This window comes from Brachypodium distachyon, chromosome 2, assembly GCF_000005505.3.
Source record: "Brachypodium distachyon strain Bd21 chromosome 2, Brachypodium_distachyon_v3.0, whole genome shotgun sequence".
Lineage (NCBI taxonomy): Eukaryota > Viridiplantae > Streptophyta > Magnoliopsida > Poales > Poaceae > Brachypodium > Brachypodium distachyon.
The window spans coordinates 57,187,776-57,202,274 of record NC_016132.3 but is presented as its reverse complement, the minus strand read 5'-3'; the positions used below and the strand labels follow the sequence as shown (position 1 = coordinate 57,202,274).

The following is a 14,499-nucleotide window of genomic DNA, read 5'->3' as shown; positions in this document are numbered from 1 at the left end:
AGACTGTTTCGCTTGAAAGAGGATTCAATAATTCAGGAATCATTTGCACAAATCCAAATGAATCAAAGACCGATGAACAGTATCTCCCGATGCAGTAAAATTGATTACAAACAGTAAAGAAAGTAGAGCAGAATAAAAGGAAAGAACAAATGACCAAACAGCATGCTTTCGCTGCATTTTCTGCAAAATGCAAAACTTATTAAAGCAAGGGGGAGTGAGAATCATGCAGAAGATTTTGCCATGGTGATACCAAGAATAAAAAGATACTGTAAACAGAAAGCACTAATTTGGTACTCACTCCGTCCCGAATTAACTGACGTGGATTTGTATATCAGTTAATTCGGGACGGAGGGAGTATATAAAAATGCATCATAAATCAGGCCTACCACAGCGTACAAAAATAAACCGATAACTGAAGATAGTATGCCATCCTACTGGACAGTAAAGAACTGAATACCTGCCGATTCTCTCTGAAACTAAAGGCATACATTTCTAGAATCTAGATGAAATTACATTATATAATGACAGAAATGAAAAATTACTAACATACACAGATTATTACAAACACCTCACAGTTTTGCTCCAGCAAGACAAGCCCATTCATGATAAGGCACAAAGTAGAATGGTAGAGAAATATTCATTATGTCCCTTCAATTTTTTTTTCATATAATCTGACAAAAATGAAAACCTTTCATGCGAAAAGTTCTTCAAATACTGACAGTTTACTGAACAGTGCATTATCTTTTAAGCAACACTCAACGTATATACTGCAAGAAAATACTCCAGAATCAACATTGAAAACAATATTGCAGCAATAATAAAATAAATGCTGACACTGAGGTACAGCTCTGCTTGTATAATTAAACACACAAATCAACAGGCCTTAACATCTGAGTGTAGCATGTAGCTGTACAAAAAACAAAGACACAAGAGGGAAATAGCTTCAAGCCTTCAAAGCTGAAACAAAGAACGAGGGACAATATTATTCATAGCTTGTATGGTAGTACTGTGTCAGTTGCATTGGGTTCAGCTTTACAATTGATGGTTAGATACATAAGCCCAATCTGTGCATCAAATTGATTCTACATGGTCAAACATTCATAAAAAATGGAACTGTGCTAGTTTAACAAAATGACATTCCAGGCTATGTCATTTAATGTTCTCACGGTCTGCCTCTAATGCTCATATCCTCTTGGAAGCAACCAAACAGGTGTATTAGAAGCATGCTGCAATCATTATAGGATTGACCAGACTACAGCGAAACCAGCACAAACATATGCCCTAAACAGGCCTCCAGAGAGAATGAGTTCATATTACAAGCTCCATACCTTGTTCACAGGCATGCTTACTACTCCCTCCGTCCCGAATTAACTGACGTGAATTTATATAAGAATCTATACAAATCCATGTCAGTTAATTTGGGATGGAGGGAGTACATAATAGAACATCAGAACTCATCAGGGCTATACATTCTTTTTGGTTTTTGCACGTCGTGCATCTGTGCCAATAGGAAACTTTGATGAAGTAGTTTGATTCCCTTAGGATTCATGAGATATGCAAGTCATCAAAAGAATATTCAATAGTCGGTCCTGGCTCACAGTAACCAGCAGAAAGAACAAAGAAAACTAGTGGTGTTGAAATAACATATTACTGGTAAGACAAACAGGACAGATAATAAGTAGAAAGGCAACATCTTGCACTAGAGGAAAGTGGACCATATCAACATACACGAATTAACTGCAATGAAAAATAGGGGAAATGCTGCATGCACACGATTTACACCACATATGAAAGGTGATAACAAATTGACTACATACATAACTAAGAGCAATTCAGCAAAAATCACTTAGAAAAAATGCGAACATTTGATGTACTGCACAAGATGCAACAGGATATGAAAAAGAACAAGGCACAATGTATGAAACAAAGGGATGAGAACATTGTGAACACAGACAAAATACAAACTGTAAATTGCATTGGAATGGACTCAGGATCGCCTTTGCTGCATCATATAAGTCCAGCGCTATCATGTCTTATCACCAGATAAACACGTTCTTACATTAGTGGAGCTGTCCTGGTTATCATTCAAACAGAATAACCGTCCAAGGACAGATCCACCAGTATCACAGAATCAAGAAGGCTCTAGAGAGAGAAGGGAAGATCACTTGATAACCACCAGTGCCTTGATTGCTCAAAGGCATGCTTATTTCAGTCATGGTCAAACATCATCGCCCTTATCAAGAATGCATGACATTATAATCCTGCATAATTCCTTCAATGTGTTTTTAAAATCCAGTGAATCAAAGAGGCCCTAAAATAAACAAATATTTTAGGAAAACATTACACAATTTGCTTGGGGACCCGTATAATTGCATTGGAGTGGGCTCAGATTCACCTTTGTTTGATCATATAACCCTACCCCCAACATCTTGCCACCAGATCAACCTGTTCTTTAGTGAATCTGCCCTGGTTATCACACATCAAGAATGACCATCCAAGGACAGATACACCAAAATTAGTACATGATCGAGAAGGATCAAGAGAGGAGGCAGGATCCAACTTGATACCCGAAGGTGCCTTGATTGCTCAAGGGCGCGCCTATATCAGCCAGGATCGAACATCATTGCCCCTCGTAGCATTCTGTTCCTTTTTTTTAGAACAAGGATCTGCCTTTATTGATTCATAAAAGAAAGTACTCCCTCCGATCCACAATAAGTGTCGGGGATTTAGTACAAAGTTAGTACAAGCTCCGCCACTGATTCGCATTGGAGAGGGCTCAGATTCGCCTTTGTTCGATCATACGACCCTACCCCCAACATCTTGTCACCAGATCAACCTGTGCTTACTTTAGTGAATCTGCCCTGATTATCACCCATCAGGAATGACCATCCAAGGACAGAAACACCAAAATTAGCACATAGATCGAAAAGGCTCAAGAGAGGAGGGATGATCCAACTTGATACCCAAAGCCCAAAGGTGCCTCGATTGCTCAAGGGCGTGCCTATATCAGCCAGGGTCGATCATCATTGCCCCTCGTAGGTTTTGGTTCCTTAATCAAAGAGATAAAGCAGCAGCAGCAGCAGAAGCAACAGCAACGGCAGAGAGAGAGTCAGTAGTGGAGAGAGTACTAACTTTGTACCAAATCCCCGACACTTAATATGGATAGGAGGGAGTACAATAGATCGATACAATCGAAACGAACATAGGCAACAAAAATCCGCTATAGAACTAAAAGCTCCATCATAGTCTTTAAAAATCAACATCTCTGTTCCTTAATCAAAGAGATAGATCAGCAGCAGCAGCAGCAACGGTGGATCAATTTGTCAGTTCAAGCTCCGCCACTGATGTTGACAGCAATGATTTCCGGTATACAAATAAAAATTTCGCAGCCAAAATAGCCATCTATCTGCACATTGTAGTGGGCTCAGATTCGCCTTTGCTCATTCATATAACAGTATCCCCATCATCTTGTCACCAGATCAACCAGTTCTTACTTTAGTGAATCTGCCCTGGTTATCACTCATCAGGAATGACCGTCCAAGGACAGAGACACCAAAAGTAGCACATGGCCGAAAAGGTTCAAAGAGAGAAGGGAGAAACCAACTTGATACCCACAGGTGCCTCGATTGCTCGAGGACGTGCCTACATCAGCCATGGTTGATCATCATTGCCCCTCATAGGATTCCATTTCGCAATCAAAGAGATAGAGCAGCAGTAACTGCAGCAGAAACAACAACAACTTGACCATGAAGGGGGCGATGGGTCATTTTATTCTTTTAAGCTCCGCCACAGATAGTGACAGCAGTGATTCGCATGAAAGAAAATATGAACAGCCAAAATAGCCATCCATCACTCCCAAGTCTCCAGCATTTGCAACGGAGGTGGGGTTTACTTAGATCATCTCTAGCAGGTCCCCGAAAACCAGTTTTAGGGATAGGACCAAGATTTTTTTTTTGGAAAATTTAGACGATGGAAGAGCCGACCTCTGCACACAGCGAATGCAAAGGTGGTGGTAATGGTACCACTCGATTCCTCGCATCGCTGGTCCGTCCCCACTCCAGAATTTGAAAATCCTGTGAACCAAAGAGGTCCTAAAATACAGATAGTAAACATTGCACAATTTGCTTGGGTACCTGTATAATTGCATTGGAGTGGGCCATTTTATAGGTCAGCCCACAAGTAACAAGACAAAAAGCCATGCGGCTTCTGTCAAATAATCAATTCAGATCCTATTGCCTTCAATCAAAGACATAAAAAAAGTACTCTCTCCGTCCCATATTAAGTGATTTCCTATTACATGAATGTAGACACTTTTTAGGCATAGATACATCCATATTTGGACAAATTTGAGTCACTTAATATGAGACGGAGGGAGTAGTTCTAAAAAAACAATTACCAGATTATGCAGTAAAAAACAAAGTACCTGTTTCTACAAAAATATTCCCACCAGAGTCAGCTTCCACAGAGATGTACAGAAAAGAAATGGAAATTTCTACAGGTTATAAAGCGACAGAAATCAATTGTTTTCTTGGAGCAATCTTGTGCATGGCAGACTAGATAATACAGTACTATACTGTTCATGAACACACCAAGGAACACTAGCAGTGAAGGTACATAGGAATGCAGAAACAAACTGAAAAGGTGCATGCTGGGAGCCTGGGACAAGGAATAGAACAAGCAAGTGCAAAGGATGTACACAAGCAAGTGCAAAGGATCCCATTGTGACCAATCACAAAACCTGTCATTGAAGTATTGAAAACAAGCATAAGGGAACGCAAAAAATTGTTCACCAACCAGTTCTGAACATATCTCAAAAGTGTCATAAACAATATCATACTCAACTTTGTACTAAATCGCCGACACTTCATACGAGTATCCCGGCACTTATTATGGATCGGAGGGAGTACATCAGAGTATCAGACAGTGAGATCCATACAGGCACATCATTAATAAATTAAATTTAGCAAGAATCAAAACGATAATGACCAAAAATACACAGAAGCACATTCGTGCAAGTTAGTATTAGGGCAAGCAAAAATTTTCAAAATAAAGGTTTTATCAAGAGAATAGAAAGCTCAGCGTTGGCTCATCAATCATATGACACGTGCCCTCTACACATGTGAAAGCAAATGAGTATCCAGTCTGTTTACACCCAGTGACAGTTTCTGCATTCAAATGGTTGCTCACCGAAAGCAGCCATCCCAATTTGCATGCTTCCAACTAGTCACACCAAAACCCTAACCCTAAACCATACCCATAAGATTGAGCAATGGCATCTTAGTGTTCTGTATGTACCTCTTAATGAGCCAAACTCATCATCGCCGTCAACAAAACCTTGCACAAACCATCCAGTACTAAAAGGAATAACATAGGAACCTGAAATGGAATAGACAAATCACAAGAGAACAAACAAAGGAACAAAAAATCACTATCACAATCCTGGTGTACACAAAAATAGGGGCGTGTACTCCCTCCCTCTGCGTACACTGTCAAACGGATCATTTAAGAGTAACAGAGCAGCTAAGCTATATACTTGCTGTTGACACAAGCCCTCCTAGTTTAGCACCAAACTTAGTAAAACACAAAGAACTAATGCAGGTGTTAGAAGCTCTCACGGGGCAGCTATCATCTTATTATCATCACAGCCATTCATGAACATGACAGAAAGGAAACAATATCTGAGCTTGCACCCTATAGTCCTTGAGTCGGAAAATGTAAGTATAAAATTTTTAGAAGTCAAATAGCAATGGAATAACAATAACACAACAATTGCAACTTACAGTTTTAGCGCCAGGCCATCTCTTTTGGGAATACTACTTGAATAGCTCAGATTGACCCCACTATTAATCACAAAAGTTGGAAAATGCTAAAGGTAATAACAAGGTGCAATACAAATATATATATCTCTATCTCTCTCCCCATACAAACAGCACCAGCAACAAATAGCCGCAACTGGTAACTTGCTGCAGGGCAAGGCCTCCTAGTATCACGACCAACTGTTTAACTGGGCAACTTTGCATGGAAGGAACCAACTTAGGAGATGTGAAAAGATCTCCGCCTCTCCGGCCCATGTGTTACAAGATCTCCAACACCAAAGGGCAAATAATCATCATAGCCATTCGAGAACAGAACATAACACATCAAGGAAAGGAAACAGATATAATGTGTTCTGAAGTTATTCAAAACACTGCACTGATGACCGCACTACTGGCAACCAAAGAAGCGGTTGAAATTTACGCAGATATGGCAGATCATAACTTCGCCTCTGGAGAAGCATGTGGCGAAGTTAACATACCAACAAGACATTGTCTTGTTAACCCAGAAATAGAACCGGCAATAGCATCAAATTTACGAGAAAAAAAGTTACCCAAACAAAATGTAAGAGAACAAATGTTGTTTTCCCATGATATCCATTCCATATCCGACCTGCTGACACCCCTATGTGACACTGCATTCAAATGGTTGCTCACAATGTGCAAACCGTCCTATTTGAATGCGTCCATTTTGCAAGTATAATAGAGATACACACACCAACAATCCTAAACCCAAAACCCTAAATCAAACTTCGGAATGTTATCTTAGTTTCTCCACATATCTCTGAATGGGCCATATTCATCATTGCCATCCATAAAAATAGTCAAAACATCTGCCAAGCCTTAGCAGAAGTGGGCAGCGGCACTGGGTGGACAGTCTATCCGAATAAAATAACACATCAAAGATCAACTGCGATGTTATTGTTACTTGATGCAGAATTATGCCAAACATACTTTCTTGCTTCACAATCTACTCATACTAATAGAAGTGAAGCTGCATTGGTTATCACTGGGGACATCCTGGACACAGAACCACCAATATTAGTAAATAATTGAAATATGCTCCAAGAAAAAAAGAAGGTCAGGTATAATTTCACACCCACAGGTGTCACGATTGCTCAATATCATGTTTTTCAGAAAAGCTCATCATCGCTCACCATCAGTATTCCACTCTTTAAATAAAGCATCTGACCAGATCCCACACGCTCTCATTCATAACGGGGGTTCAAAATATACCAAACAGAAGTATCATAATAATGAAATAGCATTGAGACTGCGTTTGGCACTGCATGTGGCCAGTTTTTCTAACCAACTTTTGCCTATTTTACCATTTGGCTAACCAACATTTTACCTGCTTCTGTGGCTATTTTCCATAGCATACTGTAAAATAATTTCAACACAGCACATTTCATCAACCGCAAACTCAACCTGAGAGGCCTCACTCGCCTTTGGTTCATTATATAAACCCAACCATCACAGTTCTTGTTGCGCAATCTAAGCAGATCTACGAAGGTTGTCGCTCATTAGAATGACCATCCTAGGCACAGAATTACCAACATTGAAATGATAGAATAGGCTCCTATAAACGAGATAGTTCTATGTGCCGCATCAGATAAAACTGTAAGGTTCCCAGCCTTGCTACAACCAAATCCAAGCAATGAAATGGCAGAAGCTGGCGGCACCTTATCGGTGGGCAACTGACACGGCAACTACTCAGAAGATGAGTCGGCACCAAAGTTGGCAGCAATCTGGATGGAATAGAGCATCCTTTTCAGAAATAATATTTGGACTAGACTGCTCGCAGCAAAAAAAAACAATCCAAGCAAGCTAGGATTGGGTTTGTCACCAAGAGAAGACATCAATCTAGGTACTGTCAAACTTCATGTGCTAGCCAACGCAACCAAAAGACCGAGCTGATGGAAAGGGCTAGGATCCACTTATACACTTCAACAAGGTACGACCCTCACAGCAAGCGAACCACAGAATAGTGAAACTGCATTGAGTGGGCTCAGTTTTGCTTTGGCTTCGTCATCAAGCCTGACCCTCACATCTCTTGCTGCATAGTCTGCACAACGTATCGTAAGTGGAGCTGCGCTGGTTATCACTCACAGAATGACCATCCGAGGCAGAACATCCAACATTAGCAAGTGATTGAACAGGCTGCAAGAGATATGAGGGCAGGCTCCGAATTGATAGTACCCAAAGGCCACAGCTGTCTCAATTGCTCAAAAGGCATGCTTATTTCAGCCACAGTTCAACATCATCGCCCCTTGTAAGGATTCCATTTCTTAGCACAGCAGAGCACGGCACGGCAACACAAAGGGACAAGCATGAGGAGGAGATTGCGGCGGCGGCAGAGGAGATGGTAAGGGATCGAACCAACCAATTCCGGCCTCTGCATCATGGCATGCGCACAGAGCAACTTCGCCATGATATCCGTGCATGCATACGTACATCCATCCATCGATCAGGACTGATCAGGAGCTGCTCAAATCTCGCTTCGACCGACCAGTTACCACACCCCAACTAGGAGCACGCATCAGACAACACTGTACGGTTCCCAGCCCTTGCCACAAGGCCCACAACCGAATCCAATGCAAGGCAATGGAACGGCGGTGGCTGGCGGCACCGTAGCAGTGGGCTGACGCAGTGGCCACTCGGACGATGGTTCGGCTGGTCGGCGACGAGAGCTCGACCGATTTGGTTTAGGGTTTGGGTTTTGGGGTGTGAACTGTGAGAGAGAGAGAGAGAGAGCGAGAGAGAGAGAGGGAGAGGGAGAGATGGGAAACGCACCGAATCCAAAGCCAAATGCAACGAAACTGCGAGAAATCCATCAACGGCGGCTCAGATTCCGCGGTGGCCGACCAAACCCTCGACCGGAACCCGCCACGGACCCCCGCCGCTAGCTCGGTCCCCAGCCCGCACCCGCCGCACACACCATCGACACCGGCGGCAACCCCGAGGAGCCTCCAAGCCGAGCCGATGCGCGGGCGGTGTGGGCGGGCGGAGTGGCTCCGAGAAGCGACGATCCGGTGCGTCCGCCGCCGGTCCGGAGCCAGCGCGTGTCCCTCCCTCATCGCCGCCGTTTTAAAACAGGGACGCGGTTTCGATCGACGCGATCATCGGCCACCGGCGAGCGAGGACCAACGGGGTGGCATGCTCCGAGGAGCCAACGGAAGGCATTCGCGGTGGCCTCACAGTCGATCGAAGCAAAGCTAGCTAGCTAGCTAGATAGGGTTCTCACGGGCGGAGGACCCAGTAGGGCAAGGTATTTTTGCCTCGGTTACGAATTGGGGGAGATTAAGGAGATGAAACGGGGAGCTAAAGGGCGGAATCCGTTCGTGGGGTGATGGGAGGAGAAACGGTCGGGAGCGAGAGAGAATCGAAGGGGAGATCAACCGGCGGTGGCGGCGCTTGCGCTACTGGAGTCCTGTGCGCGAGGAGGAAGACGAGCGACGGGAAGAGATATATGGGCTCCGGCCCAGAGGAAGAAGAGAGGGGAAAATAATGACTTTCTACCACGTTGGTATGGAAATTCATCCGATTTCAAAAAAAAAAAATCGTCTTCCACCTTTGTCTAACAATCTTTTATCGGCTAATAAAGTGTGTCTGTTTTCGAACAGCGGACTGTTTTTTCAGGAACTGTTGTGAATAGCGGACCGTTGTTGCGATGCTTAAAAGTTTTATTGAAGCCAACATGATGAATATCTTTGTACCAATATCAACAACTCCAAATTAAATCTTCATGATGTACTTAGAGCAAGTCCAAGGAACTACTCAAATTTGTTTCTAAAAAAAATTTCCTCCCCAAATTTACCAAGCGCCTCCGCCCTTCCCCACCGACCCCAGCGCCCAACCCCAAGCCGCGGCCACTCTCTCCACCCCGAGCGTCGCCGACCTTCAACGTCATCCCCAACGCTGCCGACAATGTCGCCTGCCTCTACATGCGCCTCCTCTTGTGTTAGCCGCCGCCGCTCGCTTCTTCACCAAACACGGTCGCACAAAGCATCCATGTGTTGCTAGTAGCCATTGATACACTAACAAACTTGAAGGGGAGAGAAATGAGACTTCAGAGGAGAGAGTTTATTATGGCATTGACATGGAAAATTTGTTTTATTTTTAATTCCATGTTTGGTGCGTGACGAGGAGCACACGTATAAATTGAAGCGCAAATTTCTTCCCATGAATTTTTATCGGTATTTTCCCGTGTTTAGTTGGTGGGAGAAATCATGAAAAAAAAAGTAGATTAAATAGTAAAGTTGTACTCCTGCAGATAAGTTGTATCGAAAGCAGCAAAAAAAAAAGTTGTATTGAAGGCCTGAGATTTTTTCAAACGGATTCGTGGGTACGTGATGTTCAAGCTAGACGGCCTGCACCTTTTCGCTGAGAAGACCCACCGAGCACTCGAAGGCCAGCATGCGGAGGGAGAGGGCCCATGTTATAGGTTCCTAAAAAAAAGGGTCCGTTTAAGAAAAACAGCCCATGTCTCGTAGGCTATTGCTAAAATGAGGTGGGCTTAATTAAGAGTGACCCTTCGTCGGCGAAAATTCGAATGCGCGCCTGATATCTGCTTCATATCATATTACAAGCATCAGCGAATATGTATATTGCGTCTTATCTTCCACGGAGAAGCATAATATATATTGTATTCCCTCCATCACATATCCGATTCTTGTCACATGGCTGTGTTTCTTCATTGATTATGATCCCGAATTTGCACTACCCATAGAGTCCCAAAAGATTCCGTGGTACGTATTCTTTAATTTTGGGTCTTCACAAAAATGCAGCGCACTTAATTGTGCAATCCAACGATTGGAATTAATAAATTCATCTTTTGCCAACGGGGAAGGGAATTAAGAAACCTTCCCATATTCGTCGTGGCTGCATGTCTTTTGCTGCATTTCGGTCGAGATACGGCACAAGCCATGGAGCCTAGAGGTGCAACATAGTGACCCTCAGGGTACCTTTGACCCTCATTAGTTCAACACAAATGAACTAAATTTTTAAAAAGTTGTGCCATTTTGAAATTTTAGTTCATTTGGTTGAACTAAAGAGGGTCAAAGGGTATCCTGAAGGTCACAATTTTGCAGGTCTACATGGAGGATCGATATATTCTTCATGGAGGAAAAATAAATATAGAGTACATAGTTTCCTTGTCCTTGATTGCATCGGTTTTTGTTTGATTGATTGATGATGATCACTGTAGTTTCATACGTACTGCATATATATGCAGAAGTGTGGCTGTAAGATCGAGATGCAGCACGAGAGCATGCATGCTTAACCTTGTTCAAGACCTTTCTTTGTGGCCAGGAATAATGAATGTATCTATATTTTAGGCAGCTGGTGAGAGAGTGATCGAGGACTTCCACGGGTCAAATCCTATCAACATTTATCTTCGCGGCCATGCAACAGAGACCAATAGGATTCGATTCGGTGAACATTTCTAGACGAAAAATATCCAGCCTCCAGCGCCACCACTAGCTAGCACCTCAATACATGCATGTTCTCTTCTCAGTTCTCACCGCGCGGTAAAAACATCGACGTCCTGGGCCATGCAAGCCCAATCGCCCATATATGCATGCATGCAATTAACACTGCCGCAATCCTGCATGTGCATGCAGCAGCAAGCTTGCGTTGTTTGCTGATTCATGCGGTCGTCGCTGTACGCCATTGAAGGACCAGCAAATGTCTGCTATCAGACTTAGATATACACACATGTGCGTGCAGCCGGTGCATGCAGTGTTTGGCTCGTCCGGTGACCACATGCATGTATGGATCACTAGATCGATAGTTAAGGCCGGTTGGCTTGCAGGGCCCGTGATTACTGATCCCGTGATCCGACCGTGACAGCACGATCGGGCGCGCGGTCGGGCCGGGCCTAGCTAATCACTGCCCGGCACAGCCGTCATCAGTCGGATGCCGGGTTCCAAACATCTCGCCCTGTTCTATCGCCACGTAGTACAACGTACGTACGTTATCCCTGCGCGCATGCAGACCTAGCTTAATTAGCCAATCAATGCATGCACCGCGCGCACGTGCGTACATAGTGAGCTCGGTAGCATGCACGTATGTGCATGCCTTACTCTGGCCTTTTTTTTTTGAGTAATCACAAAGAGAATCCGATGAGTCCGAGTTTTATTCGGAGAACTCAACAAGAGGTAGTTTCACCGGAGATTTGCGAGTACTTTTTGAGGAGGGTTACGTAGCCGTATGGACCAGAGAGTAAGGTTATCTATGATGTTACTTATTACAATACGAGAGCTAAAATGTTGGGCACGGAAGACTTTGGCATTGCGTGCATCCCAAATATGCCAAAGGATGATGGAGATGACAGCAGTCCAAATTGGTTGACCCAGTGGAAGGGAGCAGGGGGTGCTCCAGAGGTCGGCCGTAGTCGTCGTTGCGGTGTGAACATTTAGTTGTTGCCAGATAGCCCTTGACTGGTTGCATTGGAAGAAGAGGTGTTCTGAATCTTCAGGGAAGGATTTTTTTTTTTTTTTGTGAAACTCAGCTGGAAGGAATTTGGCTAGCCATATATATTCTCACTCCAACGAGATGCATGGATGCAGATCGAGGAGAGAGTCCCGAGCAAATGGCGGGCGCGCGACGGGGCCTCGAATCTATTTCTTCTTCTTTTTTGTTCTTCTCTTTTGGTTTTGCGAGCAAGGATCGAATTAGAGTCCATTTTGCACTGCACGTACGTACACATCCATCGTCCGATCGCGATCTAGCTAGAGTATCGTCTTATCGTCAAATTAATTGCCCCGGCGCACAATAACTCTCGCCATAAAGCCGATCCCAGCTGCCTGGAGTGATAGAGAGAGGGAGGGAGTACTTTGCACGCACTTGGCAGCGGCCATGAGTTATTTGCGGTCGATCACCCGTGACGCATCATGCATCTACCCTCCTCTCTTTCTTCCTCTTCCAAATTCCAATCGATCGATGCTTCATACGCTGGTTAGGGTTATAGCTAGGTTTGCTACCTAGCTTTCGCGCATTGAGGATTGGATTCCATCGATCGATCGGCCCCGTCACGGGCCGCTCTCACGGATCACGTGATCACGTCAGCAGCTACAAACTAGCCGAACCTTCTAATTTCTTATCCGGCCACATACTCGATCCGAAGTACTCCATATACTACAACGTACGCGCGTAGCGTACATCTATCATCCAAGTTCATAATCCACGAGTATACTGTACTCCCTCCGATCCTAAATTGCTGTCGAAATATTACATGTATTTAGATGTTTTTTAAAAATAGATACATTCATATTTACGCAAATTTGAATCAAGAATTTAGAATCAGAAAAGAGTTACCACGTACGTGCAGCAATACAGCATCGAGTCGTCGTCAGGCGACAGCTAGCTACGGCTCCGGTAGTGCAATGCTAGGGATCGGAGCTAGCCAGTGGGTATTGGCTTCCGAATGGGATGCTTCACACAAGTGTGCAGGCATTCCGTTCCATTCTGACCGTCCATTCTTGACTGGCCATATGACCGAGATACTCCTGGCCGGCGCGGCCGGTACATGCACATGCACGGAGCAGGTACGAAAATTCTTGCTGCTTGACTAGACAGTACGTAGTACTCCGCCGTAATTATCTTACGTGTCCTTGCTAAGATAACAAAAAGGGAATGCCTAATTTATTTCCCGATTAAAAAATAGTTATTTATCATGATGGCGTCACGGCAGATGTAATATGATAGCTTAACTTGGAGCCGATGGACGAAAGAGGATCCGGAAGAGGGAGGACGTGAAGAAAAACACGCACGATTCACACAAGAACACACATATTTACCCAGGTTCGGAGCCCTCTTGCCGAGGTAAGACTCATACTCCTGTTTTATTGTATTAGTCGAGGTAGGCAAGCTCTACAATGGTGCTCCTTGAGCTGTATTCTTGAGGAGGAGGAAGAAGAAGAAGAAGAAGAAGAAGAAGAAGAAGAAGAAGAAGAAGAAGAAGAAGAAGGGGAAACCCTAAAATGTCTAAGTGCTCGATCTCCTCTCCAGGGAGGTGTAGTGTTCTATTTATGGGCCAGGAATGTCACATTGACATGAGGGCCAAGTCCAACGTCACCTTCCTTGAGCCCCGCCGGGCACGCGGCTCGGTTCCCTCCAGGCAGTACCGCAGGGGACAAGACAACTTTACTTTTCCCTGCCAACCTGCAACGGGTACAGCTATCCTCTGCCGGCTTCCGTCATATATTCCCTTTCGGTGCCTCTTTAGCGTGGTCACCTGACACCGGTACGCAGGCGCTGACTGCTTTTCTGAGACGATGATGTCGCTGCTTTACTTTGTACCGCGTGGTCAGGATAAGACCGTTGAAAGATCTCGGCACCGCCGAGGTCGAGGCGCTCGTCCTTATCCTGCAAACTTACAAGATAAGAAAACTATGCCGGCATACGCCGGGGATGCTGGCTTATCGTTAGTTTAACTTTATGATGCCGGCATACGTTACTATGCCGGCTTTGCCTCCGTTATCTCGGCTAGAGTTGTGTCGCCATGACCCTACCCGGGATCATCCCCCGACACTGGTCCCCGAAGCTGTTGTGGTCCGGCATAGAAGGATGTCGGGCTGCGACAGTTTCCCATAGACAGACCACCAACACTTACTTGGGTCCAGCCGAGAAGGATGCCGAGACAACCCCAGGTTCTCCTAGCCGAGATCAATTCACTCAGGGACTC

The 14,499-nt window shown here is 44.5% G+C and overlaps 1 long non-coding RNA gene across 1 annotated transcript; it reads right to left on the bottom strand.

Moving 5' to 3' along the window:
* Positions 1 to 958: 958 nt before the first annotated feature.
* On the bottom strand, positions 959 to 9,303 carry LOC106866266. Its single transcript, XR_002963107.1, has 2 exons — positions 2,568 to 9,303; positions 959 to 2,466 (listed from the first exon to the last, which is right to left on the bottom strand). It is a non-coding gene; the product is annotated as an uncharacterized LOC106866266 (long non-coding RNA).
* Between the last annotated feature and the right edge of the window lie 5,196 nt (positions 9,304 to 14,499).